The 24,695-nt window shown below is 56.7% G+C and overlaps 1 long non-coding RNA gene across 1 annotated transcript; it reads right to left on the reverse strand.

Moving 5' to 3' along the window:
- Positions 1-10,700: 10,700 nt before the first annotated feature.
- LOC132334924 (uncharacterized) lies at positions 10,701-11,512 on the reverse strand. Its single transcript, XR_009488566.1, has 2 exons — positions 11,316-11,512; positions 10,701-11,025 (listed from the first exon to the last, which is right to left on the reverse strand). It is a non-coding gene; the product is annotated as an uncharacterized LOC132334924 (long non-coding RNA).
- Between the last annotated feature and the right edge of the window lie 13,183 nt (positions 11,513-24,695).

A 24,695-nucleotide genomic window follows, 5' to 3' on the forward strand; every position in this document is an offset into this window, starting at 1 on the left:
AGGATGCATCCCTAAGCCTGGGGCTCAGCCTTCCTCGTGGGGAGGGGCACCAAGGAAGGCAACAGTGTGATACAGGCTGCAATGGGCTGGGAACTCACTGAGGGAAAAGAGGGAGCAGTAGTAAAAGGCAGATGGGGAGAGAACTGTTCAGAGAAGGGCTGAGCTACAACTTGAGCAAGCTGAGAAATGTCATTTGGGGGCATCCCAGATTGATTTCATTTCAGAAGTTATTGAACAAATTTATTTTTTGGGGCGTGTCATGTTTTCCCTTGGAGGTGTACACTCTGCAAACTTGAGCTGTGCTGCCAAAATGCTCAAGCAAGTCTGTGCTGCAGGTCACACCATTTCTTCTTTGGCTGATTCCAGCTTGGTGCTGAGCTCCAGCAGAGCCCTGGCAGAGCCCAGAGCAGCCTCAGCACCCGCAGAGCCCGGCTGCAAGGAGAGAAAGCAGAAACCGCCCGTCAGCTGAAGGCTCCTGTGCCCTTGTCCCAGCCGCCCACGGTGCCCAGGCCATGCTGGCTGTGCTCAGAGCGGTGCCCAGAGCTGCCCATCACTGCTGCTTTTGGCAGCAGGGCAGGAGGGCAGGACGTGTGCCCAGCCTGCAGCCAGCCAGGGCACATCCACCTCCTCAGCAGCTGCCCAGAGCAGGAGGCTCCTGTGCTCGCTGCCATCTCCCAGAAGCTCTGATCCCACCATGCCAGGCAGACAGGGACCCACCTCACGCCCTCCCCTGCTGGAAGAAAAGCTGGTCCCAAACGATGTCCTCAGCCGTCTCCAAGGGCACGGCCCATCCACACTGCAGCTGGTCCCAAGCACTTCCTGATCCAGACTGGACCCAACCTATAAGGCTTCATCTAGAAAAACAAACAACAAATTATTGAAAATAGATTACAGACAAAAAGGGGAAACAAGAAAAAAGGTAAAAAAATCTTATCTCTGCCAGGGCCTTAAGGAAGGCCAAACCCCTGCATGCAAGGAAAAACCCACACACTGGTGAGGGAAGCCCAGGCTTTCTCCCTTCCCCCCTGCACTGCCCCCCACAATAACACTGATCCCAAAGCAAACAAGGGCAGTGGAGCAGCCCAAGCCCTTCCTTGCCTGCACAGCAAAGCAGCCTCAGCACAGGTTCTGGAGTCCCACCTCTGCTCCCGCCATGGGGTTTGTTTGTGTCAGGCTGGCTGCCCCAGCCCCAGCCCGGGGCACGGTGGGGGCTGGGGGCTCTTGGCAGGGCCAGGAGCCCACTCCCATTTAGTACCCAGCCCAGCCCATCCCCCCAGCCCTGCCAAAACCAGCTGGGCAGGCGACTGAAGGATCAGCTGCATCTGCCCCAGCAAAGGGGGAACCTTTGGTTCCCAGCTAGGCTGTGCAATGCCCAAATCTGGGAGCATCCCCCTGGGTGTGGACTCATCTGTAAATTTGCTGTGGAGCCTGGCTTTGAAGAAGATGCCACAATCAAAGTCCATCATCTTCAGCTGGCCAGTGGCCAGGTCCAGGAAGAGGTTGCCATCCTTGATGCCTCCAGCAGCAGCAGTCCCACCTGGTACCGCTTCTCCAGGGGCTCCATCTCCTTCCCTGGGGTGAGACCAGGCTCTCAGGTTCTGCCCAAGGCCCCAGCTGTCAGGGAACCAGGACAAGCAAAACCAGCTCGCATGGTGGCCACCAGTGCTGGGCAGAGCAGCTCAGCTCCAGCACAAGGGCTGTGTGTTCCCATCTGATGAGCCCTGGGCAGTGACACGGGCAGGACAAAAAAGTCTGGCTTCCTTTGCTTCTGACTGCCAAGGCACGTGTGGAGCTGTAACTTACCAGGGCCCTGCATCACAGTGTGCCTGTGGCTCTCTCCCTTCTTCTAGGGCAGATGAATATCCTGCATCCAAGGATGACAGAGCAGCTCTTCTAATGAGGGTCTTTCCAAGTCCAGCATGGATAAACACCGCCTGATCAGATCTTGGCACTCTGGGCAGGGAAACCAAAAACCGCTGCTCAGTTGGAGAAGGCTCCTGTTGGCTTTGCCCCACTATTCCCGTGCCCAGGCCATGCTGGATGTGCTCAGAGCTGGGCCTAAGCTTTCCCATCCATTCCCTGGTTTGGAGGAGAGGAGGAGAGAAGGACATGTGCCACCTCCTCAGCAGCTGCCAGAGCAGGATGCTCACGAGCCCGCTGCTGTCTCCCAGCACTGGTATTCCCCCGTGCCCAGAGATGAGGATCCACCTTGAGAAAGCCCTTGTGGCAGCGAGAGCTGATGGTCCCAGCTGATGTTCTGGCCCCTCCTGAAAGGTGCTCCCCACAGACCATCTGGTGCAGCATAATGCCCAGGGACCAGATGGTAGCTGGCCTGCCATAGTACCAGCCAAAGTGGGTCCATTCCGGGGGGCTGTATGACCGTGTTCCTATGGAATACAGATGGAGTTCATCAGGGGGATGCTGCTGCTCCCAGAGCCTGGCCCCAGCATCCCTGCTCCAGTGGCACACGGGGTGTGACGCACTGCCCTCACACCAGTACCTGGGACTTGTGTACAGACTTGGGGTTGGAAAAGAAGCCACTGGGGTTGGAAGAGGGCAGTGGAAGCCCTGGAAAGGCCCCACAATAACCAAGGAAGAAACCACTCAGTGCTGGGGGAAAAACCATGCCTGCATCCTCCCTTCCTGCATTGCTCCAAAAAACATTATGAACCCAAAACAAAGCAGGCGAGTGGAGCAGTCCAAGGCCTTTCTCACCTGCACACCAAACTGGCTGGGGCACTGGTTCCGACCCCCCCTCTCGGCTACCCCCACCCACGGGTGTTTTTGCTGGGCTGGCTGCCCCAGCCCCAGTCCTGGGCAGAGTGGCTGGCAAAGGCTGCCTGCAGGGCTGGAAGCTGGCTCCACACCCAGCCCTGCTCAAAAGCAACTCGGCTGAAGTCTCAGTGCCATGAAGGGCTGCAGAAGGGAGAATCCCCACTGCCACACCCAGCTTGGGCTGTGAGATGTTGGGCCATGAGATGCTGGGACCAGGAGCACACCCTGTGTGGGCTCACCTGCAAAGTGAGTGTAGGCTGTGTCCTGCAGGTAGGTGCCACAGCCAAAGTCAATCAATTTGGCCTGCCCGGTGGCCAGGTCAACCAGGATGTTCTCTGGTTTGATGTCCCTGTGCAGGACCCCGCAGCTGGTGCAGTGCCGCACGGCCTCCAGCACCTGGCGGAACAGCTCCCGTGCCACCTCCTCGGGCAGGAAGCCCCGTGCCCGAATGAAATGCTGCAGGTCCTGACACCGCTCCGGGCGCTCGAGCACCATCAAGACGTCGTTGGGGAGCTCAAGCCACTCCAGCAGCTGGACCACACCAGGGAAGCCAGTGGACACCTTGGCCAGCAGCACGATCTCCAGGGGTGCGCTGGTGCCGTCGGGCTGCGGGAGGAGCACGATGCCGTCAGTGGGGCTGATGCCGTGCCGGGGCTCGGGAAGCCCTCAGCCAGCCTGGGATGCTCTGTGCCCTGCGCTGGCCCCACGCCCGCTCTCCCTCGAGGCGTCCTGGAGGCTTCCACACTGTCGGGCCTCGGCTCATCCCCGCCCGGCACGGCCCGGCTGCTCCCGCTGGCCCCGCTCACTCACCAGCTCGCCCCAGTGCCGGACGCGCTCCCGTGGCACCCTTTTGATGGCCACCTGCAAGCCAAGGGCAGCAGCGGGCTGAGTTCGCCGCCCGCCTTGCTCAGCCCCATCCTCCGCCCTCCTCCTCCTCCGCCCCCTCCTCCTCCTCCTCCTGCGCCCGCCGCTCACCGGGGCGCCGTCCGAGAGCCGCGTGGCCGCGAAGACGCTGCCGAAGCCGCCGCGCCCCAGCAGCGAGCCCAGCCGGTACTGCTCCTTCAGGCCCTGCTGCGCCTTCCCTGCCGGCGGGACGCGGCTGTCAGCGCTCGGCCCGGGGCCGGTAACGGCCCCCGAGCGCCCCTCAAGCGCCCCGGGCCGGCCATCCCCAGGCGTTCGCTCCCTGCAGCGGGACAGCGGCGGCTCGGGGCCGGCGGCCGCGCTGCCGAGCGGCGGAGCTCGGGCCGGGCAAGCAGGAGCGGAGGCGGCGGGAGCGGCCGCGCCGCCTGTGTCCTCCGCGGGCCCCGGGAGGGGCTGGGGCCGGGGCCGGGGCCGGGGCCGGGGCCGGGGCCGGGGCCGGGCCCGGGGCCGGGCTCGGGCCAGGCGGAGCCAAAGGGAGGCGATGCCGCCCCTGTCCCAGGCACTGATGCCCGCCCAGCAGCGCCACCGCCAGTACGACCAGAGCCGGCCGGAGGCGAGACCGCGGCGGGACGCCCGGGTCCGGGCACGATGCAGCCCCGCCCGGGGCCAGGGGCAGGCGTGGGGCATGGCCCGACCGGGCATGGGGAGAGAGACTGGGAGAGGAGGGGACCCCGGGAAAGGGAGACCGGGAGACTTCAGCCAAGCTGCTTTTGAGCAGGGCTGGGTGTGGAGCCAGCTTCCAGCCCTCCTGGCAGCCTTTGCCCACCACTCTGCCCAGGACTGGGGCTGGGGCAGCCAACCCAACAAAAACACCCGTGGGTGGTGGTAGCTGAGAGGGGGGGTCGGAACCAGTGCCCCAGCCAGTTTGGTGTGCAGGTGAGAATGGGCTTGGACTGCTCCACTCGCCTGCTTTGTTTTGGGTTCATAATGTTTTTGGAGCAATGCAGGCAGGGAGGATGCAGGCATGGTTTTTCCCCCAGCACTGAGTGGTTTCTTCCTTGTTATGATGGGGCCTTGCCAGGGCTTCCACTGCCCTCTTCCAACCCCAGTGGCTTCTTTTCCAACCCCAAGTCTGTACAGAAGTCCCAGGTGCTGGTGAGAGGGCAGTGCGTCACACCCCATGTGCCACTGGAGCAGGGATGCTGGGGCCAGGCTCTGGGAGCAGCAGCATCCCCCTGATGAACTCCATCTGTATTCCATAGGAACACGGTCATACAGCCCCCCGGAATGGACCCACTTTGGCTGGTACTATGGCAGGCCAGCTACCATCTGGTCCCTGGGCATCCTGCTGCACCAGATGGTCTGTGGGGAGCACCCTTTCAGGAGGGGCCAGAACATCAGCTGGGACCATCAGCTCTCGCTGCCACAAGGGCTCTCTCAAGGTGGATCCTCATCTCTGGGCACGGGGGAATACCAGTGCTGGGAGACAGCAGCGGGCTCGTGAGCATCCTGCTCTGGCAGCTGCTGAGGAGGTGGCACATGTCCTGCTCTCCTGCTCTCCTCCAAACCAGGGAATGGATGGGAAAGCTTAGGCCCAGCTCTGAGCACATCCAGCATGGCCTGGGCACGGGAATAGTGGGGCAAAGCCAACAGGAGCCTTCTCCAACTGACCGGCGGTTTGTGGTATCCCTGCCCAGAGTGCCAAGATCTGATCAGGCGGTGTTTATCCATGCTGGACTTGGAAAGGCCCTCATTAGAAGAGCTGCTCTGTCATCCTTGGATGCAGGATATTCATCTGCCCTAGAAGAAGGGAGAGAGCCACAGGCACACTGTGATGCAGGGCCCTGGTAAGTTACAGCTCCACACATGCTTTGGCAGTCAGAAGCAAAGGAAGCCAGACTTTTTTGTCCTGCCTGTGTCACTGCCCAGGGCTCATCAGATGGGAACACACAGCCCTTGTTGTTGAGCTGAGCTGCTCTGCCCAGCACTGGTGGCCACCATCTGAGCTGGTTTTGCTTGTCCTGGTTCCCTGACAGCTGGGGCCTTGGGCAGAACCTGAGAGCCTGGTCTCACCCCATGGAAGGAGAAGGAGCCCCTGGAGAAGCTGTACCAGGTGGGACTGCTGCTGCTGGAGACAGCAAGGATGACATCAAGGATGGCAACCTCTTCCTGGACCTGGCCACAGGCCAGCTGAAGATGATGGACTTTGATTGTGGCACCTTCTCCAAAGCCAGGCTCCACAGCAAATTTGCAGATCAGTCCACACCCAGGGGGATGCTCCCAGATTTGGGCATTGCACAGCCTGGCTGGGAACCAAAGGTTCCCCCTTTGCTGGGGCAGATGCAGCTGATCCTTCAGTCGCCTGCCCAGCTGGTTTTGGCAGGGCTGGGGGGATGGGCTGGGCTGGGTACGAAATGGGAGTGGGCTCCTGGCCCTGCCAACAGCCCCCAGCCCCCACCGTGCCCTGGGCTGGGGCTGAGGCAGCCAGCCCGACACAAACAAACCCCATGGTGGGAGCAGAGGTGGGACTCCAGAACCTGTGCTGAGGCTGCTTTGCTGTGCAGGCAAGGAAGGGCTTGGGCTGCTCCACTGCCCTTGTTTGCTTTGGGATCAGCGTTATTGTGGGGGGCAGTGCAGGGGGGAAGGGAGAAAGCCTGGGCTTCCCTCACCCGTGTGTGGGTTTTTTCCTTGCATGCAGGGGGTGGTCTTCCTTAAGCCCCACACAGAGAAGATTTTTTTAAATCTTTTCTTGTTTCCCCTTTTTGTCTGTAATCTATTTTCAATAATTTGTTGTTTGTTTTTCTAGAGGAAGTGTTCCAGGTCGGGTCCAGTCTGGATCAGGAAGTGCTTGGGACCAGCTGCAGTGTGGATGGGCCGTGCCCTTGGAGAAGGCTGAGGACATCCTTTGGGACCAGCTTTTCTTCCAGCAGGGGAGGGCGTGAGGTGGGTCCCTGTCTGCCTGGCATGGTGGGATCAGAGCTTCTGGGAGATGGCAGCGAGCACAGGAGCCTCCTGCTCTGGGCAGCTGCTGAGGAGGTGGATGTGCCCTGGCTGGCTGCAGGCTGGGCACACGTCCTGCCCTCCTGCCCTGCTGCCAAAAGCAGCAGTGATGGGCAGCTCTGGGCACCGCTCTGAGCACGGCCAGCATGGCCTGGGCACCGTGGGCGGCTGGGACAAGGGCACAGGAGCCTTCAGCTGACGGGCGGTTTCTGCTTTCTCTCCTTGCAGCCAGGCTCTGCAGGTGCTGACTGCATGACTGATAAAATTACATCATCCCATTGGGAGAAGCTCCACCCAGGGGATGGAGCCTAGCATTCCTTCCTGGATGTAATCTGACAGTTGGAACACCACAGCACCTTTCCCACTGGATTCCCAGAGGAAGACCAGACCAATCCACACCACCACTGGATCTTCAAAGGAAAACTCCACCCTTCTACATGGTCACTGCTTTAACAGAACCTCACCTGTCTCTCCAGGAGAACTGCAGCCACCATTTAATGGGATTACTACCAACACCCTGACACACAGGGAGTCAGACCATATTCTGACTCTGCCAGTATTGTTTTGTATTACTGCATTGTTTTTTGGGGTTTTTTTTCCTTCCTACTAAAGAAGTTATTCCTTGTCCCATATCTTTGCCTTAGAGCCCCTTAATTTCAAACTTATAACAATTCAGAGGGAGGGGGTTCACATTTTCCATTTCAGGGGAGGCCTCTGCCTTCCTTAGCAGACACCTGTCTTTTCAAACCCAGACAAACATAAATATCCTTGTTGGCAGTGTTTGATTGGCCAATAAATCCTTAAAAAGGTCTTGTAACTAGGAGTCTTGTGACCTTCTGAGCCTTGCGGTGGAGATGTGAGCCAAACTCATCCTTCCTGTCTATGTAGAAGAAAAAGAAATGGCAACAGCTAAAAAATTCAGAGGTCTGGTCTCTAACTCGTTCCAAACTCCTTCAAGTCCCCCGAAGTGTGATTTAGCTACAAATAAATGACAAGGACTCTTATTGCTGGCTCTTTGACTCCAAACCAGCTGCTTCAGAAACTTTCACATAACCCTGTGTAGTTAGGTGCCAGAAATGTATCATTTGAAGAAACTTTCCCAACTGACTTGAATAGAGGTTTGTTTGTAGGGTATTTGAGGGGAAACCCTCCCAGCAGAGGTTTGGGCTTTGGCCTAGCTGTGTCCCTGCTGGCTGTGAAGTATACCATCAGCTGCAGGGGTTTCTGGGCTAAAAATATAATTGAGTTGCGTTGAATTGCTCTTTTGGGCCTATAAAAGCTGGATCCACTTTCAGGGCAAATTTGGAAACCTCATCTCTGGGTGAATGGATGACCTAGGATTTTCCCAATTGCTGGGAACGGTTCCCCAGGTCCTTGGTGTAAAATGCAGCTCCCCAGCAAGTGCAGATCTGCAAGATGATAAACAATTTAGGCAATTGGTAATGTTTCTTTCAAAATAGCTCTCTCTCTCTCTTATAGTACTTATTTAGGTGCACTATCTTGCTTGTTTTTGCTTGTCACAATAACCGAGCACACATTTTTATTGAATGTATCATCTTACACTGTGGTTCCTTCTTATTGACAGTAAAATAAGGACATTATTTCCAGTGGTGTGTCCATTAAATCACCTCTGTCAATTGTCAGAACACCAGGAGGCCCCTGAGGAGCCAGGGCGGTGGGAAGCCCTGAGCAATTGGGTGTCAGAGGCCATAAGCAGCCGCCAGGCAGCCGCCTTGTCCCTGGCACCTGGCTGCTCTGGCGCTTCCCCAGAGCGTCTCCCAGGCCTGCGGCAGAAGCCCTCGAGGCCGGGCCTCAGCAGGAGGGTGGGGGCACCCCCGAGGTGCCCAGGCTGGGCTGGCTGGGGACAGGGAGGGCAAAGCTCCCCTGCTGGGGCATGGGATGAGGTAGTGGGAAGTCAGAGAACCTGAGGTTTTACCCCCCAAATGTTCTGTCTTTGCCCTAACATTTCCCTCAGGTTTTGTCACAAAATGATCTCTATGTGTCCTCTAGAAATTACTCAGACTTCTTCTCAAAAGTAATTTTGTCCCCTAGAGATGACCTCAAATCTTCCTGCTGAAATGTCCACCCACTACATGTACTCGACAGATGACCTCCAATTTCATTATTCTCACAGTCCAGTGATTATCTCAACTTGAAAGCCCAAATGTTCATTGCGTGCCCTACAGGTGACACCAGGCAATTCCAGTAGCATTCCTGTGCTGTGAAGTTCTCTTGCTCTAAGCTACTGCAGCTTTACCCCTCTCAAAGTGAAACACTCCCTAGTCCTGAGACAACACTGCCCCATCCTCCTCGGTGTGTATGAGCGCAGGGCAGCCCCAGGGCAGCTCCCCCACGGCTTCTGGAAGGCCGCCCGGCGCCTGGCCCCGAGGGGCGGCCACAGCGGGTTGGAGCTCCCGCCCGCGGCTGAGGGGACCGGCGGGGCGGGGCCGCCCGCGCCTGGGCGGGAAACGCTCCCTGCGGCGGGGAGCGGGCGGCGGCGGCGCAGCGGGGACCGGCCCGGCCCTGCCGTGTCCCTCAGGGCGAGCCCACGTCCCCTCAGCGGCCCTGGCGTCTCTTCAGCGAGCGGCACGTGCGCTCGGCGACACGTGGCGTGCCTGTGTCCCCTTCAAGGGACGCTCAGGTTCCCTCAGTGACACCGACGTTGTACGCTGAGGGACACGACAGACACCCGCCTCCCCTCAGGGACTCTCATGTGCCCTCAGTGGCATGCTGGGCATCTGCATGCCATTCAGAGACCTTCATGACACCTCGGCCACACATGGGGCATCTGCCTTCCCTTCAGTGACACATAAGGCACCTGCAACCTGCTGGGGAAGCTTCAAGTCTGCTCAGTGACCCATGTGTGCCCTCAGCACTGGGACACCCACCTTTCCCTCAGTGACCCTCACGTCCCGCCAGCAAATCAAGAGGCAGCAGCCATCCTGTAGGTGACTCAGAGCAAGTGCAGTGGGTCATGGTGGCCAGGGCCCAGCAGCAGGCAGAAAGCCATCAGAGCTGGGGGAAAGGCTCTGCTCTGCTTACAGCGTGGGCTGAGGGCCGGGAGAGCTCCATTTCCCCCTTTGAGATGTTGGAGACAGGGCCTTTCCCCCTTCTTATAGGGCTGCCCCTCTCTGCAGGCAGCCAAAGGAGCACGTTGGCAAAAGGCCAAGCACAGCAAAGCAAAGAGCCAGCCCTGCACACACAGGGAGGTGGCCCAGTGCAAAGCCAGCGTGGCACCCTGAAGGTGCCACACTACCATGTGTCCCTGCCCTGGGAATGCCAGGAATGCCCTGTCCAGGCCTTTCTGTGGCCCCTCTGGGCTCAAAGCTGCTGTTCTTCTGGCTCAACGGCACCTAAAGCACAGAGCTCAGCCTCCCCCACAGCAACAGGAACAAGACTCAGCAAGCAGGCAGTGGAGCTCAATGCCTAAGGCTGAGGGGCCTGGGGCTCCAGTCTCGAGCACAGGGAGGGCACACGCCCAGCCCCACAACTCCTGGCCCCACAGCCCTGAAAGGCCGGGACCAGGGTTCCATGCCTGATTCCAGGAGGTCCCTCCAACCGCCCACTGAGGAAGCGCCAGAGCAGCCGGGTGCCAGGAACAAGGCGGCTGCCAGGGGGCTGCTTGTAGCCTCTGGCACACAATTGCTCACGGCTTCCCAGTGCCCCAGCCCCTCAGGGTCTCCCCCAGCCCGGCCAAACTGCCCGGCAGCAGCGCCACAGCCCCACAGCAGCTCCAGAGGAGCCCCATCCAGAGGCACCTCGGAGCCCTCAGCAACGCAGCGAGCAGCACACGGGCAGGAGGACACAGATAGCGGTGCCTGCCTGGGACAGGGCTTGTGGCCATCTCCAGGCACCGCTCTCGCAGGGATCCCCACAGCTCCAACCCCTGCCCAACTGTTCTGCTGGCACCACAAAGGCTTCAGCAGAACCACCAAAGGCCAAAAGGCTTCTGGCCATTTTTCCTGCAGCACTGCACACCTGGGCAGCTCACTGAGCACAAGCACCCTTTTCCCCTCTTCTTCAATGCCCTGCAGGTCCTGGCAGCAAAAGAAAGATCCTGGGTGTCTGTCTATTATAACACATCCTATATTTATATACTAAAGAAAAACAAAAAGAAGAAAAGAACAGTCTTGAACAAACTGAAAATCTCTGCTGGCTCAGGTGGCCCCAGCAGACAGAGCCTCTGGGCTCATCTCTGTGCAGAGCTCCAGCAGCGCAGGCAGCTGAGCCCCAGCAGACGAAGCCTTGTCCTCCATGGCCCACGGAGCTCACCATGCAGATTCCTGAAGGTGGAATATCGAGGTCTGTCTAAAGCCCTGAGGATATGCCAAGTTTGAATTGACAGGCTGCTGACAGAGGGGCTGATGTCATTTGCCATTACTTCCAGGGCTGTAACAGAGAGGAACAGAGCCATGGTCAGATGACACATCTGCAGGGAGCTGAGGAGAGCGCCCTGCCAGGGCCATCCCGGCCCGCACTAGCCATGGCCAGGATGGAGCAGGGTCCAAGGGGATCAGCCCAAAGAGCAGCCATGAATCCCCCACATGGCCCTTAAATCTCAGTGTGCTCCACCCAGGCCAGCCCTCGTCCGCACAATGAGCAGAGCCCTCCACAGACGGGACAGGGCTTGCAGCTTTCCCCTTGCCAGCCCCCGCTGCCAGCCTGCTGCCCTCACTCACCACTGTAGATAAGCTTCAGCTCTTGATACTTCCCCGTCAAGATCCGCCCGGCCATCCCTGGGAACACAGAGCCTGTCACAGCCCCAGCGGCACAGCTCCCTGCCAGCATTGCTGCCGGCACTGTGGCTACACACCCTGCTGGCCCGGCAGGGCTCAGCCCGGCCCCTGCTGCACGCTGCCGCCCCAGGGCACGGCTGCAAGAGGGCGGCAGCAGCGCCGTGGCCAGGCGGGGCTCGATGGCGCCGGGCCCGGGTGGCGCTGCCGTGGCAGCAGGCGGGGCTGGGGCCGAGCTGTGGCGGGCTGGGGAGGGAGCCCGGGCTCGTGGCTCACCTATGAACCTGATGGCCGCCACTCGCAGGGACTCCTGTGGGCTCTGCAGGTAGGGCAGGGCCCGGCGCAGGTGCTCGGCCGCTCTGCCCTCGTCGTCTGCCAGCTGGAGAGAGCAGCAGGAGGGAAGGGTTAGCGTGGGCTCAGCCCCTTGGCCGGGCGCTGCCTGTGCCCAGCCCCAGCCTCCCCTGCCTGCACAGCCCTGAGGCACGGCCAGCAGCTGCTGGTGCCAGGCTCTGGAAGGTGCAGAGGGCCGGCTGCTGCCCAGGGAGCCGCGGTGCCAGCCCGCCCCACAGCTCCGCTGGGCCAGGGCTGCATCGGAGCCTGGCTGAGGCCCACAGGAGCCTGGAGAAGAGCCCGCACAGCCTCTGGGTGCAGCAGCGGGCAGGGGCACAGCTGCCAGCCCCGCACTCTGAGCACCGCCCTCGGGGGCCTTCTCCAGGCAGAGGCTGGGGCTTGCAGGCTGTCCTTACTAGGCAGTTGGCGAAAATCCAGAGTTTCTCCTTCGTCACCAGTTTTTCTAGATCTTTCCTCTTCAGGAACTTGAGCAAACAATGTAGCGTTTCCTGAGAAGCCTGGAGAGTAGCAGAGACACAGAAATGGCCCCACAGCCCAGGGCGCAGGACTCACGTCCCTGTGCCAAGGCCTGGAGGAGGCTGCAGCCCAGCAGGCGCCAGGGCAGGAGGCAGCCGAGCCCCCTGCCAGGGGGACAGCAGCAGCCCACGAGTCCTCACCTGTGCCACACGCCGATTCCCATCATGGCAGTGGAAGAAAAGTGGGAGCAGGCTGTGGCTCACTTGTGTCTTCAGGGCCTTTATTTTCTTTTCCAGTGGAAGAGTCAGCAATGTTTGGAAGAGCAATATGGAGAGCTGCTGCACCTGGCTATTATTCTGAATGAAGAGAAGAAAAGAAGACCTCAGCATGGGCTGCAAGGGGCTCAGCTGGGTGCAAGCCTGCAAATCCACAGGGCACCAAGTGTCCAGGCAGCACCCAGTGGCTGTGGCTGGGCGCACAGAGCCTTACATGGTCAAAGAGAGGCGGGAGCGCCTCAGCCAGCTGCAGTGCGATCAGGCTGGGTATTGGCGTGTCCTTGTCCAAGATTATAAAGCTGAGTACCATGACCTTTATCTTAACTATCTCTCCATCTTCATCCCACAGGAGCCTCACAAGTCCTTGAGTCAGGCTCCACATTTTTCTGGTCTGTGTGGATCACAAGTTTATGAAATTCCACCCTGCTGGTGCAGGGCCTAGAGGCCAAATGCCTGTCCCAAAGCACTCGGGCAGCTGAAGGGGAGGCAGGAGAGCTGGGAGCAACTGCCCCAGCGCCCAAAGCCCAGCCAAGCCCAAGCGACTGCATTCCCCAGTGCAGCTTCAGCTGCTGCCCCCTTCTCACCATCAAGGGATTGTCAGTGAACCTGAGGAGGGCCTTGAATGCCAGGAGACGCCTCTCCCTGCACTCGCTCTTCAGGTACCGTGAGAAGATTTGCAGGACTCTGTCAGCATCGCATTCCCTCAAGCCCAGGAACTCGAGGACCTGAAAGGCACAGGGCAGTGACAGGGGACCTGGCCGGCAGGAGCCCAGAACCGCACAGGGCTGGGCCCAGGCAGCAGCACAGGGCACGGGCACCGTCCCAGGCAGCTGTGGCTCCGAGAGGGCAGAGAGCTGGGAGGCAGCTGAGCGAGGCAGTGCTGGCCATCAGGCTCACCTCCACAAGGAACGCCAGGGCAGGCAGATCCCAGCGTGGCTCCTGTGTGCTGAGCAGCCGGAGCAGGTAACGAAAAATCCGGGAACAGGAGGGGAGGGAGACACAGCACATCTCCCTGGCAGGAGAAAAAGGAACCAAGACTGTGAGCCAGGGGGACAAATGTTTCCCAGGACTGACTCACAGAGGTCTGGTCTTTCCCCAGCATCCTGCAAGTGCACCTGGGATATTTCGGAGGTGGCTCCTTTTGTCCACCCTCCTCTCCCAGCCTTTTCCAGTCTGCTCGGCCGTCCCTCAGTGACAAGGCCCTCTGGGCTACAACCAGAGGGGACTGTGTAGGGCACCCGGGAACAGAGCACAAATGTCAGAGGCAGTGGGGAGAAGGGGTCTCACCTGGCCAGCAGACCCACGGCATAGTGGCTGGTGTCAACAGAGAGCAGCGTGTCCCAGCCACACCTGCGTTCCATTGCCACCACCACATCCTCCTGCTGTGTTCGGCAGAGCAGGGACTTCAGAGTCTGCACTGCAAACCTGTGTGCAGAGCACAGCCCAGGTCACACTGGCAGCACTGTCTCCTTCACTGGCCACGTGGCAGGGACAAGAGGAGTGGGATGAGCACCTGTTGGGGCTGGTGGCAAGGCCATGCTCTTCCTGGCATCCCATCCAGAAGGTATTGACCTCCTCTGGCACATCCAGAGTGCTGAAGAACACTTGGAAGAGCAGATGCACAAAGAGGCGGGGGAAATACACCGTCACCATATGTGGGACACAGGGCTCCTGGAGGATCTTCCACATCACCACGGTTGCCTGAAAGGACAAAGTCCCCCAAGACAGTGCTCAGTGCCGAGGTGTCCGTGTGGCAGGGCCCAAGTGTGGCAGGGAGAGGCCCGGAGAGACGCAGGGGGAGCACCGGGCTTGGTGGGCCTGAAGCTGGGCCAGGTTTCAGGCGAGTGCCCGAGGCAGGGAGATACAGTGGGGGAAGGAAGATGGAGAGCTGCTGGAGAGGCAGCCTTGAGGCCAGCAAAGGCCAGTTGCGGAAACTCACAGCCAGGGCAAAGACACCCGTTTTGTCCCCATCCGAGGTGCACGTGCTGTGCTCTGGCCAGCTCCCCAGCACATCCAGGAGTACCAGCTGTGCCAGCTCCGCAGTCCTGGGCGAGCCCATGATGGTCTTCCACATGGCCATGGCAGCTCTGTGGGGTTAGAGCTCTGTCTCAGGGGGGTCTCAGACAAAGCATCAGGGCCTGGGCGTCTCTAGGGGCCCAGGTGGACCGCTGGCTCTGCCTCTGCCCACTGGCCCTTGCCAGCAGCATTCAGGCTCAGGGGCTGACACGCCAGGGCTGGCAAAGGGAGCAGCCAGAGGGCCCTGGAACTCTCTGTTGGTCAGACACCTGCAACAGGCTGTACAGGCTGATGGGCTGGGGAGCCCTGAGCCCTCTGGGCAGGTGGGTCCCATACCTGTCACAGGATGGGGACACACGCAGGAGTGTCATTACTGCATCATTTGGCTGTGCTTCGGTGAGATCCAGCAGGGGCTTGTCCAGCCTGTGCTCCACAGAATCATTGGCCATGATCCGCTGGTGGATGTACCTGACCAGGGCGGGCACCTGGAGAAGGCACAGGGAGACTTGGAAAGTTGCCAGAGGGAGGAATGTCCCCAGCTTCCCCAGAGAAGTGCTGCCCTTCCCACCACACTGCCATGTGGCCTCAAATGCTCACAGGGACCAGCAGACGTGGCTTGAGAGGCCAAGCAATTCTTGGGAGGATCAAACCCTGGCCATAGGCTGCTTACTTGCTTTGGACTGTAAAAAACTTCCTCTACAAGCATACACAGGAGGGCAGCACTGGTCTCATGTTTGAGGACCTCTGAATGCGCTCTAAGGCCCGTGCCCATAGCCCTGGTCTCTTCCTGCCGAATGCTCTTGATGAATTTGCAGATGAACTGTAGGAGAAGGTCAAGAAGCCAGGGGTATTCCACGGAGTGCTGCACACACCATGCTCGGCTGAGCAGGGACAGCAGGCCCAGCCCAGGTAGGGGTGGCTGCAGGTACCTGCGCTGTTCTGTGGAAGCGGCCACGGCTGGATTCCTGCTCTTGTGTGAGCTCCAGGGCTGGATCGGGCAAAGAGCAAGAACAGGCAGAGCTGAGGGCATGCGGGAGGGGCTGGAGAACACAGCCCAGCCCTGCTCCTCCCAGGCAGGGAGAGCCCCGGGATGCTCCAGGGGAATGGAGCACGGCTACTGCAGGATGTCTGCCCAGCCGCTCTTCCGTCCTGTCCATAGGTATGTCCCCAGGGGGTGGCATGGCATGGCATGGCATGGCATGGCATGGCATGGCATGGCATGGCATGGCATGGCATGGCATGGCATGGCATGGCATGGCATGGCATGGCATGGCATGGCATGGCATGGGGTCAAGCTGGCTGCAGGCACCAGTCCTGTGGCCGAGCTCTGCCACTCACCCTCCTGCTGTGGATGGAATGGCACCACCTCTTCAGTCTCCTCTGCTGGGGCAGCTCCAAGGCCTTCTTCCTCCCCTTCCACCCAGGCCAGCTTGGACACTTTCGGGCGTCTCTGCTCCATGTCAGTGACTGGAGCTACTTGCAGGAGAAATGCCTTGGAAAAGCTCCGCTGTGTCGGAGAAGGGAGACTCGGACACCAGGTGGCCATCAGCAAGTCTCAATTTATTAGCATTATCCTCATGATTAAATACACTAGTTAATCAGCTCATACATATTGCAAAATCATAGCTCCTTATTGGTTAGGCTGCATTTTTCGTCATTGCGAGTTATCACTAACAACTTCTACATTCCTGTGCTTAAGCAACAATTTCTGTTCCACGTTCGCATCTCTTTTTGCACATTCTTATAAAGCTTCTTTGTTCTCAAGGGAAACTTTGCCCTTGGAGCTACCCTTGGCCTAAATATCTCTCAGCACTATCAAGTCAGCCTGACCATGGCCCTTCTCTTCAAGCCAGCCCTGCACAAAACTCTCCACACTTCCCCCGTTTTCTTTTTGGGCAAGAAGGGTTGCATGTTTTTCAAAAAGGCTGTCTGTAAATGCTCTAATCCGTGCTAATATACACTGCAATATACAAGGCCCAAAAAGCAAAATACATATTATAATAAGCAAAGGTCCTGCAAACATCATAATTAAGCTCTTAAGCCAGCCAGCAATTCCCAAAGAGCTCAGCCAAGCGTCAAAAGGATTTGAATTAACAGTAAGTTTCTTCATGTTGTCGTGCAACAGTTGTAACTTTTTATGAATTGACTCTGAATGACTGGATAAGTTAAGGCAACACATGCCCTCAAAATCCTCGCACCCGTGTCCATGGGCCAAAAGCAAAAAATCTATTGCGGCACGATTTTGTAGTAGCTGATGTCTCACATTGTCGACATCAGTCACCAGTTCACCCAATATTTCAGAAGTAATATTAATTTGTTTTCCTGTCCAACAGGCCAATTTTTTCAATTGTGTGATTGCATGTGCTGCAGTTACCCCTGGTGTCAATAATGAGGCAATGATAGTTGTTGGTCTGTTCCACAGTTCTACCCCGTCATTACATTCCTTCCCCAATTGGTGTACATCACGCCTAGCTCGTCTGGTCCTCTGTGTCTTGTTCTGAACTATCGTGATACTGGGAGCAAAAAGTGTTAGTTTGCCAAGGTAACAGGGACCTCCTACTGAAAGACCAGGCTTTCCTGCCCATGCTCTATCTCCACAAATTAAAAATATCCCTGACTTCTTTTTAATCACAAAAATAGGAGTGTTCCATGGACTAGTGGATAGTTGTAAATGTCCTTGTTGAAATTGCTCCTCCACTAGTTTATGTGCTTGTAGCAAACTTTCCCTTTTTAAAGGCCATTGCTTAACCATTACAGGGGTATTTGTAGTCCATGTAAGTGGAATTGGGAAAGTCCAAGCAATGGCAATTACCCCAAAGGGTGCTCATTTGATAATACAACCCCAAGTTGTGCTAACACGTCTCTCCCAATTAAACAGTGTACTGTGGGTGGCAAGGTGACTATTGACAAAACTGTGACCAATTGTTGGTCCTCTATCGCCACTGTCACTGGAGGTGTTTTTCGGGCTAGGGTAAATCCTCCTATTCCTGTAACTGTATCCGTGGTATCCTTGGTAGGCCAGTCCTTCGGCCATTTATCCGGGGAGATAATGCTGGTATCCGCTCCTGTATCTAATAAGCCCCAAAGTTCAATTGTATTTCCTGCATAGGTTATTTTCACCTTCTTTTTGGGTCTGCTGTGCAAGTCCATTGTGAGCATTGCTAAACCAGAGGATCCAAAACCTTGGTTACCGCGAGGGGTCTGTTGCAATGGTTGCACTCCCCTATTAAGCTGTGGAAGTGGTATAAATTGTGCAATGCGTTGTCCTGCCTCAATCGTTAGCGGTGGAAAGGGAGTGTAAGCCATAATTTGTATTTGTCCTTGATAATCCGCATCAATCACACCGGGTAACACAAACAGTCCCATTATAGAAACCGAAGATCGTCCCAGCAACAGTCCTCCATAAGGTTGTCCTTCAATTTTTATAGGGCCATATATTCCAGTGGGGATTTTAGTGGGCTGTGTCGTCATCAGGGTGACTTTTACTGCTGCTGCCAAGTCGAGTCCCAAGCTCCCTGTTGTTGCTGGTTGAAGACAGGAGGTGGCGCTGATGTCACGGCAGCGACTTGTATCTGGGCGCGGCTGCCATTCGCGCTCCGCCGGGGGTTTCCCGACGGTCGGCGACGGCAGGCAGAGGTATTATGAGTGCCACTTTGACAGTTTTGGCACCATACCCCTGATGCTCGACAATTCCTCCTCGTATGACCTCCCCCTCCACATCGATAGCAGCGTGTAGAGGGCGGCCGGCGATCACCGGATGTTGCTGGAGCCACGGTGGAAGCACGGAGAGGAGCAAGAGCTGCAAGCACTTGTGACTGTGTGGATTCTGCCTGTTTCTGCAACCCTAGTCCTAGTTCCTTAATAACACTAACTAAAAAAGCCTGCGAGCCCGTCGGTTGCAAAGCCATCCTCTCTAAAGCTTCCTCTATGGTCCAGTTGGCACCCAAAGTCGCTAACACCTTTTTAGTGGACTCATTGCTATTTTGCAAAGCACACTGTTTAAGTAATGCCCCGCGCATATACTCTGGCACTCCTGCTCTCTCAATAGCTGCAGCAGCTTTGTCTATAAAACTTCCAAATGATTCCTCGCGTCCCTGCTTAATTCCCATATACATAGGTATTCCTGAGCTATCCTTCACTTGTTCCATAGCGAGCCGCACCAACCTCATCGCTTCTCTAACCTTATCTGGACCCATTATCATTTGGGCTTCGGTCCTTCGATAGTGCCCAACCCCCATTAATTCCTCCAGCGTAACTCCCTGCAACGGGTCTCCTGGTCCCCTCTGTACCGCTAAGGCTTCATTAACACGTCCGTGCCAGTGTGCATTAAATAACAATTGCTGATGTTGTGTAAATATCAATTTCACAATGCTCCGCAAGTCATTGGGAAGCAGCAACTGTGTATCAAACAAATAGTCGAGCATTTGCTTAGCGGGCTCACTCTTAAATCCAAACTGACTAACTGTCTGCCGCAACTGAGCCAACAATTTCCAATCCAAGGGTGAATACGTTCCCAATTGCACCGGCTGTCCCTGTTGGTCCACCCCCTGAGTGTACACCACGGGAAATGCCCATTCTCTTGCTGCATCTACCTCCGCCTCCTCTCCCGTTTCCAGCCCGTGCTTAGCCAGGGTATTCCATGCCTCCCTCCGCTGCCGAGCCATCTCCCCCCACAGGTTGCTAAGCGCCCCAGGGACAGGTTCTGGCTCCGCGGGGGTTGCTTTTGGAATGTCGCGCCCTGAGGTATTTATGGGCTGTAACAAAGTATCCGGACTCTCACTCGCGGGAGGCGCAGAGGGCTGCAAGCCGCTCAAATCCGGACATTTCTCGGGCCCCCCAGGGAGAGGTATCACGACTTGCGAAATGCCAGGTGCTCGAGGTTCACTGTCTGACCCATACTGAGCATTCCGTTTATGTGCCTCAACTGCTTCCCTAGCTGCTCTCTTTTCTGATTCTTGCTTCAACAGCGTATTATGCACTACTCTCCAAACTTTCCCTAGCTTTTTTGCCGTCTTATCGTCCTCCAAAACTGCGTCCCACAATACATCTCCTAACTTACGCCATTCTGTAAGCTCATGCACCGTGTGCGGATTTAAAAAACAACCTTTCGCATATCCCCAAGCTAACAGCCCCGGGAGTTCCTTTTTTAAATCTATTTCCTTTAACCCCCTCCTATCTAAGTGGTGAATAAATAAATCATATGCTGCTTGCCTGTCCATTGTATCGTCAGCGCTGTTGCAACTCTCCGGCTTCGGCAGCACGTATGGCCCAGGACCACCGCTGTAGCTCCTGAGGGTGTCTTCCCTACGTCGTTTGACACCGACCCGGTTGCATCGGGCCCCAACGCTACTTCACCGACCGTGGCACGTTCTCCCCTGTTTTCTTTTTAAAAGCGACAGAGGCACGTCGGGGTCAACCATTTGTCGGAGAAGGGAGACTCGGACACCAGGTGGCCATCAGCAAGTCTCAATTTATTAGCATTATCCTCATGATTAAATACACTAGTTAATCAGCTCATACATATTGCAAAATCATAGCTCCTTATTGGTTAGGCTGCATTTTTCGTCATTGCGAGTTATCACTAACAACTTCTACATTCCTGTGCTTAAGCAACAATTTCTGTTCCACGTTCGCATCTCTTTTTGCACATTCTTATAAAGCTTCTTTGTTCTCAAGGGAAACTTTGCCCTTGGAGCTACCCTTGGCCTAAATATCTCTCAGCACTATCAAGTCAGCCTGACCATGGCCCTTCTCTTCAAGCCAGCCCTGCACAAAACTCTCCACACCGCTGCACCAAGTCCCACACTCTGCCCTTGAGGGCAGTGCAGAATAGAAGCTTCGGACGGCCACGGGTCAGCAAGTCCTGCGGTCTGGCCTCGAGGTCAGCTGCAGGAACAATGGCTCGGAAAGGCTCTGGGTCAGACACGATCGAACGCGCTGTGCGGGGGCTCCTCACGGCACCGCTCTGTGCTGTCCTGTCCCGTTGCCTGCTCCGAGCACTGTGGCCTGCTCTTGTCACCACCAGCTCCTATGTCACCACGTGTCACAAAGGGCCCTTGGACACCCGTTCTATGCTGACCATGCTACCCCATGTCACAAAGGGCCCCTGCACACACTGCCCCCTCCCCTGGGGCCGCCCCCAGCCCACCCAAAGTGGCCCAGGCTGGAAGGAATCCCTGGTCCCAGGTTTCTAAGCCAGCCTGACAGGGTCTTAAGGAAGGGCTCAGAGCATCAGCAAACGGTGCCCTGCTCTCTGGGCTCAGGGCAGCAGAAGGAGACCCCAGGGCTGCCGAGGCAGCCGCTCTGCGAAGGGCACGGGGCCTTCCACAGAAGCTGGCACGGCCTCCTTGGGACACGTCCCAGCTGGTGGCCATCCTAAACCTGTGGGTGTGACATGGACAGGGAACGTGTGGGCCAGGGCACGAATGCTGCTCTGATCCCTGGACCTGGGGAGCACTGACATCAGCAGGTGTGGCAGAGTCCCTGCCCAAGCAGACCTGCCACCCCCTGAGCCCTGGCAGCGCTGGTGCCCATCTCCTGTCCCAGAGACCTGTGCCCCCGGGGGGCTTCTGTGCCAGAGGGAGCCAAAGCCCACGTGCATTGGGGGCTGTGCTCCTTCCTGCAGGGGCTGTTGGCAGGAGCACCTGGAGCAAATGCTGGCAACACTTGGTCTCGGTCAGAAGCTCTCACTCCATGCTGAAATTATTTTCTATTGAAGTAATTTCCTTTAGCACAGAAAAACCTTAGTGGTGAAGGCACAGAAGAATCTGGCGTTCCAGACTCCTCACTTCAGGAAAGCTTTACTTCCCATTGCTCAACTCAAGGAGTTCCAAAAAGTTGCAAACTTCCCAAATTCATTGGGATGGCCTGAGAAGGTGAAGAGTTGGAATTTTGCTTCCCATCGCAAAGCAGCAACTCATTTGCCCTAATGTGACCCACTGAGAGTCACTTTACAGAACATAACACTACACAGAGGCAAAAAAAAAGGTCATTCTTTGGTTTGCAAATGGTTTTCTATGAAGGCATGATAATATCTTAATTCTCTTAAGGAATAAAAGCTGTCCAGAAATGAAAGTCCATTCAGTGTTACATAAGTAGCCCAAACAAATGAGTAGATGGCAAAAGGGCTAATCCTCCCCCTGGTACAGATATCTAAGTGGCCAGTAAAGTACAGCTCTCCCTTCTTGTTCCCTGCAGGAGAATCAGGACCATGAACAGGAAGAGTCACAGATATTCTTTCTGCCCTCCATAACCAAAGCTGTGCCAAACCACAGATGCTGCCTTCAAACTGACTCAAATTCCAGCCTAGACCTCTCACCTTCCAGACAACTCCTTCCCCAACACTCCACCAATAACAACCTCCCCAAACTCCCACCCAGAAGCCCTCAACACCCCACCAGGACCCCCAGCTGACCCCGTCCCTCTGCAGAGCTTTCCCACCCTCCTGCAGACACCCTGGTTCACTGCACATGCCCTGGGATGGCACTCAGGGGGATCTGCTCCAAGGCCTTCCCCGGTGGCAAGCTCAGGCTGCCAGGCCTGGGGCTCCTGGATCACCCTTCCCAGCGAGCCTTCCTGTGCACGGCTGTTCCATTTGCACCTTTGTGCCCAGCTTGGACTTCTCCACTCAACCAGGGCTGCTGGGAAAGGATCCAGAGCAGCCTGACAAGCTCTTTTCTCCAGCTCCCTCCTAACTCTCTGGGGAGGTAGAACATCCCACAGGAAAGCAACTGGTGCCACAAGGAGCAGGCGGCCTCAGGCACCTTTGGCAATGAAACAAGGATTTGTTTGACATAAGTAAGCACAAGCAATTCACATTAGTCAACAAACACTTAGCACAGACAGACATAAGTACTTAGCACCAGTTAGCATAAGAAAAACCTAACTTGACATGAGAGTGACTTGACAAAAAGCTTTAGACATAGTCTGCCAGAAGAACTAAGGGCAAGTATGGAATCAGCCCTGTGCAGGGAAGCCATGAGGAAGACTTTGTGCTGCTTTGGGGCATCGAGATTGCTCCTGGCCAGTGCCTGGACAACAGCTTCAAGTCTAGGAATCTGACACAATGTATTTCTAACCCCCTGCCTATCGAATCACCACAGCAGTGTAAAGATGGATGGTACGTTTGATACAATTCCTACATACTGAAATTTCCACTGAAATTTCTAAGTGGCAGAGAAATATTTTAGTGGGGTGCAGACTCCTGCCCTCCTGCCAGGTCAGTAAAAGGGCTTTTGGCAGACAATGCTTTTGTCTGCTGATTTCTCTGAATTAGGGAAAGCCCTCAGGACTGCTATATCCTGAGGGAACACCCTTGGCCTTGACCTGTAGGCACCTGCACAAGATTAAAATCAGCTGTCTCAGCTCCCAGGACCTCTCTTGGCTAGCATCCTGACATGGATGCGGGGCTGCTGCGAGGCACTGCTGGGACCCAGCAGGACAGGACCGGCTGTCTCATGTCCACGTAGCACCCCAGACAGCGTCATCCCAAAACCCGACAAACGCTCACGTGTCAGCAGAGGGGAGCAAGGAGCACTGGGCTCCTCTCCAGGTATCTCAGCTGGGCTGGCTCCACAACACACCCCCATTTGAAGGCCTGCTGATGCCCAGCTGCCAGAAATGCCTACCTTGTTCTCTCCAAGAGGCACAGGGAGAGCCAATGAGCAGGACGCCTGGAGAGGCAAACTTTCCAAGCCTTTTCTGAGGCCAGGGACACACCAAGATCAGCCAAGGCTCTCCACACTGCCTGGCCCACCCAGCCCAGCTCTGTGCTGGCCCTGGGCCACAGCAGCTTCCACCAAGTAGGAGGCAAATGCATATTGCTAAGAGTTGAAACACAGCAGACAGGGAAGATGTGAAAAGTGTGTCTGTAAAGGCCTTTTAATTCCCAGCTCTCAAAGAGAGCTCTGGGGCTCGTGGCTGGACAGAGATGCCCCTGCTCACACCTCTGTCCAAAGAGGGAGAACACACCCTGCTGCAGGTGTTTGGGTTGGTCTCTGCAGGTCCAGGTGGATGCCAAACCTGCTCCTCACAGCCTTCTCCCTTGCCCTGCCCCTCTGCCAAGTGCAACGGGCCTCAAGGACTGCAAGGAGCACAGAGAGCCAAAGTAGGACACTTGCACCTACCTCACTGGGAGCTCCCTGGGAAGCAATTTCCTTGAGAAGCAAGCCCCTTTCCTCCAAAGGCATTTCCCCAAATGTGTAGCTTTTCTGGGGAACACCAACACACTCTTAAGAAAACCTGGAAAGGCTGAATGACTTCAGGTCCTTTCAGGACAGGTACTCCAGCTCTAGCTCCTATTCCCCCAAGTGTGTTTCCAGGTAGAGGTTCAGAGGTGCAGCCTCAGGCCCTCTACAAACACAAGGTGCCTGCTGCCTCTTCACCTGCCTCAACTCCTGCCTGCGCTCACGGCAGGAAAACCAGGCTGTTCCCAGCCAGAGCCCAGAGCCCTGTCCCCACAGGACGCTCTTGCCAGAACCTTCCAGAACTCTCTGCTGTGCACGCAGCGCTTTTCATGCCTGCTCCCAACAGGCTTTGGAATGCAGAGCACACCCTGGCTGGCTCTGCCACCAGCACGCCCCAAACACAGATGGAGGAAGAAGCAGCAGGGGTTGTTTTGCGGCCATGCCCAAGAGAAACTGGAAAGGTGCCCTCACTCTGGTCTCACTTGGTTGGCTTTCTGACTGGGTCTGAGCCTGGGGCTGCCATTCCTCATTGTGGGGACCAGAACCACACCTGGGATCCCAGCACTGCCAGGCAGCGCTCTGGGCACTGGCACAGGTGTGTGTCTGAGTCTCGGGCACCGTGCTGCTGCTTCATTTGCTCTTAGGCACACCCAAAGCTCTCTGCTGAGCCCACATGGTCTCTGGTTCTGCCCTCTTCCTGATCCTGTGCAGGGATGGAGCAGTGCAGTGCTTTCAGGAAGCTGTTCTTGAAACCTTCCAGCGTTCCAAGCTCCTTTGCCCTCTGTGGATGCTTGCCATGGAATCCCTCACAGCTGGGTTCAGAGCATCCTCAGCTTGGCTCTTCCAAAGTCCAGGGGCTCCAGGGTGCTCAGCAAGGTCTGTACCTCCACAGCATCGTGGAAATGGATCTTCAGCACAGGGAACTTTCCAGCCTGATCTGCCTTTGTTCCTGTGTCTGTGCACAAAACACGGTGTGGGAGAGAATGGCAGGAGGGGCTTGTGTGTCCCAGGGCCCCAGATTTGTATTCCTCCAGTTCCACAGA

The sequence above is a fragment of the Haemorhous mexicanus genome, chromosome 16 (assembly GCF_027477595.1).
Source record: "Haemorhous mexicanus isolate bHaeMex1 chromosome 16, bHaeMex1.pri, whole genome shotgun sequence".
Lineage (NCBI taxonomy): Eukaryota > Metazoa > Chordata > Aves > Passeriformes > Fringillidae > Haemorhous > Haemorhous mexicanus.